We start from the raw sequence: 4,595 nt of genomic DNA on the forward strand, positions 1-4,595 counted from the left end.
TTGTGTGTAAAAGTTCCTATAAGGCTTTAGATTGCCAAGTGTAGACTTGCCAACAGCAGTGTACTTCCTCAGAAGTATAAACCTCTGTAATTTGGGGGTGGTTTCTTTCTCCATATAGGATCTGTAGTAAATAGATACATGTAAGTTATAATACGTATAATCACTTCACTATTAGCGATGGATGAAAACTGTAAAATTAGGCAATTTCCTGTTACCATAGCGACCACGTGTCGAGAATAAACAAGTTGCCTGAACTTAAATTAGGCAGTAAGTCATGAACGAGAGAGGGAAATCTTCTGTATTCGTGTACCTTGCCTATTCTTTGAGTATTAATAACATTTTTGTGTAGACATGTGAACAGTTGTTAATATTTACCATGGAATGTGATTTAGCTTATAAAGTTATCTGGAAATTGTCTTTCCCTTTCAAAATGTACACGCAAAAGAAGCGCGTACAGTCGTACCTAGAACTCTAACCTGAACAAAAGGGGACAGTTAGACATGCTTTAGATCCAGTCACAATACGGTGAAGAAAAACTTTTCTCCCATATTGGGAATCGAACCCCTTCGTTGAGCCCCTATTCAGCCATAGTCTTAGCTACTGGTTCATGGACTAGGAGAAGGGTCAAACATTTCAGGAATGATAACCAAATTGAGTACGGTCAGCGTGTTCAGTGCCGAAAAAGGCTTTATACAGACTTGTGATACAGTATGTGCATCTTCTCAGCAGCGCAGTTGCGTGCTCGGTTGTTTAAAACTTCATTACGTTGATGTGGCAATACAAGTCAACATTCGTCGCTTTCGTTGCAAGTCAAATTGTAGTAACCCGTGGTTGCTGCAATACCTTAAAGAAACCGGGCAATGGTGACATCGTCAAATTAACTCCTCTTGGATCACCACAGAATAGCGGTATATAAAGAGAAGCTGAGAGCAGGAGGACAGGACCTCGCGCTGCACTCGACTCTTCTGGGTAATGTCGGTGGAACTGAGCAACAGCTAGAACACGCTCAAGAGACATGACGCCACAGAAATGGGTAAGCACTTCCCTGCTTGGTAACCAAGATACAGAGCAGCTCTTCTTCCGTTGCTTTGCCATCGCTTCTCTGTTCCGGCTCTCAGCAGAGATAATTTATTCTTTTTACTTTTTCGAAATTAAAATAGTTTCGTTTTGTAAATTCGAAATCAAGTGTTTCGTTTCAAAAGATTTCCTTGAATGGTAAAGAGACGGAAATATTAATTTTCCCTGATGAAGCCAACCAACGAACAGTCACAGTGCAGAATATCAGCTTTCAAAGCGATATAGTAACAATCTATGTGGTAACTGGAAATATTTTACAAACAATCATATTGCTTCTCTCAAATAGTGAAACACGACTAAAAGTGCACAGCTATGTAAAAACTTCATCAACAATAATTACTTCTCAGCTGCCAAATTCAAAATATTGTTTTACTAAATAGCAGCTACGGTACTTTAAAAAATCAGATCGTAACTTGGAGTATATCCTACACCTTGGAGTACAGATCCTTCAGTTCCTCAAGCTGACAGCATGGCTTCCGCCAGAATTGTATTCGAGGTACAGACTTACGTTCAAATCTCTTTAAGAATTTTTCTGCAGCTCGTCCTAGGGTATTGACGAAAAGAGAGTTATTTTTAAAGCATTTTAATTTTATTGTTAATATCTGATATACTTAATTCCTTTCAATTTTTATTTCTTCTAAACTGTAGGGTGAGGGCAGTTCTCTTTTGTTCCCCTCCAGCCAGTGCTGTTGGTTGCGTGTGAACATCCCATTTCAGCGTTATATGCCACAATCAACTCACCATAAACATATCTCCCAACATTTACGAGGCATCTATTCGCAGCAATAATTATCTTTCTATGTCTTGCATAAAGATATTTAACGTTACATCAATGTATTAGCGCAATAAAATATACATTTTCTTTCGAGAAAATATTATTTATATTTAATTTTATTTTTATGTAAATGTAACATTTCGTTCTGAAACAAACGTTAAACAACTATACCTAAATTATCAGAGTAAAATTTCATATACGTATTTGGTGATTCCTCTGCTCTGGAAAACTTAAATGAAAATATATACTTAAGGTAGATTGGAAAATTATTACGAAAGAATATCAAAATGTCAGCCAAATAGATTTTCAGTTACTATTACTTAAAGTGTAATTAAAAGGCGGCGCCATAGCTCAAGCGGTTAGCCGCTGGCTTGCCACCGCGGCGGCCCGGGTTCGATCCCGGGTGTGGTCAAGTGGGATTTGTGGCGGACAAAGTGGCGCTGGGGCGGGTTTTCACCGAGTACTTCGGTTTCCTCTGCCAATCTACAGTCCACCAAATTCTCCTACATCATAATCACCCGGGGCAGGCTACAATAGGCCAGTCAGTGGCCGCCGTGCCGAGAGGACCCAGTTGGACTCCACTCCTCACTAAGCGAATTAAGTGTAACTAAGAATGGCTTCAAGAAGAATGTTCAGTTCTATTAACCCAAACAAAGATGGCTAAATTGCAATAGTTTCAGAATCCGACCAAATAAAAGTGAAAGAAATGTGTATTTGAGAAGTAAGTTTATACGTTTAAAAATACAAACTTTTAAGGACAAAATAACCATCACAAATTACATTCAAGTGCCAAAAGTCATGGGATAGCAGTATGTAAATTTATTTTTAAGTGGCGCCACCGTCCCTTGACGGCTTGGGAATGCCCAGAGCAGTATCAGTTGTGAGGTGTTCTCTCGTGAGTCAGGTTGAACACCGGCCAGTCTGCTCATGGCAAGCCGACGTGAATTATCGGAGTTTGAACGGGGCATGATAGTGGGTGCCAGGCGGATGGGACATTCCATTTCCGAAGTTGTGCTGTCATTCAATATTCCTCGATCCACGGTGTCACGTGTGTACCGGGAATACCTTGTGGAAGGCATTTCCACCCACCGTGGACAGCGCAGTGGCCGACCACGGGTGCTTAATGATCGTGACCATCGGCGTCTAGCTAGAATTGTCCGTGGTGACAGACAAGCGACGCTGGCTGAAATCACATCCACATTCAATGCAGGAGGTACCAGGCGCATATCCAGCAGGTCAGTGCAGCGTTCTTTAGCTTCCATGGGATATGGGAGCAGAAGACCGGCCAGAGTGCCTCTGTTAACACCACAACACCGGACACAGCAACTCACCTGGGCTTGTGACGTCTCTAATTGGACCCTGGAGGATTGGCAACATGTGGCGTGGTCCGATGGGTCACGGTACCAGTTTCGGGCGGATGGTAGGGTTCGGGTGTGGCGCAGACCCCATGAGGCCATGGACCCCAGTTGTCAACAAGGCACCGTGCAGGCAGGTGGTGGTTCCGTACTGGTGTGGGGTGTGTTCACGTGGCATGAGTTGGGTCCGCTCGTCACCTAAACACGTCATTGACCGGTGACCGCTACGTTACACTGCTTGGTGACCATTTGCAGCCCTTCATGGACTTCGTGTACCCCCACAACGATGGGATATTCCAGCAGGACAATGCACTGTGTAATCGGGCCGGAGTTGTCCAGAATTGGTTCGAGGAGCATTCTGGAGAGTTCCGACGAATGGTGTGGCCACCACGTTCGCCTGACATGAACCCAATAGAGCATTTATGGGACGTGGTGGAGAGGTCCATTCGCACCCAAAATCCTACATCTACAAATACCAGGGAGCTGTGGGCGGCTATCCAGACGGCAGGGCTCAACATCTCTTCAGAGATCTTCCGTCCACTTGTGGAATCGATGCCACGTCGAGTTGCTGCACTTCGCCGGGCTAGAGGGGGGTCCTACACGATATTAGGTACCCATCCCATGACTTCTGGCACTTCAGCGTACTTACAGAAGCATAAATGAATTTAAAAACTATTGCTCTATAACGTTACTAGGTCAAAATTCTTAATGTTTCCTTATCGAGATCTTTCCACGCTACTTTCTGAAAATTGAAAAACCACATTGTAAAGTAATTAAATACACTATGAGTTAATTAATTAGCAAATTAAAATAGGCTCTACACAAATCTGAGTTCTTGTTTGGCTTTAAAACTGCTGTAAGTCCAGCAGAATTGAACCAGGAAGATCTCTGTTTAGGGAGACCCACAGACTATCCTCTGATTAAGAGAATTAATAATTTCCACAGCAGATGAGGGAAGATATTATTCTGCTGGTTGGCAAAAGTTGTAATCTTGTCGACTGTACATTATCACCATCTAAATCTAAAAGCTATACTATGCAATATACGCAAAACAGACTGACATGGATACCACAGTAAGTCTCTCAGAATGTTGACAGCGATTAGGCCTACCTGCAGTAAAACGGCATTTTTATTACTCGTAAGCTGTGAAACCTTCATTTAAACTTTCTTTTCTGTATGATGTAATATTCGGCAGTCTTTTTGTAAGCGCAATATATTTTCTATATTTTATGTGTAGCAAATGGAACAATTCGTGGATTATTGGTTAAACACCAATTAGTCAATATTTCCCATGTCTGCCACCAAATTGTCACGTATTGGTGAATAATGATAACGATAATAATAATAATAATAATGATAATAATAATAATAATAATAATAATAATAAT

The sequence above is a fragment of the Cryptotermes secundus genome, unplaced genomic scaffold (assembly GCF_002891405.2).
Source record: "Cryptotermes secundus unplaced genomic scaffold, Csec_1.0 scaffold301, whole genome shotgun sequence".
Classification (NCBI taxonomy): domain Eukaryota; kingdom Metazoa; phylum Arthropoda; class Insecta; order Blattodea; family Kalotermitidae; genus Cryptotermes; species Cryptotermes secundus.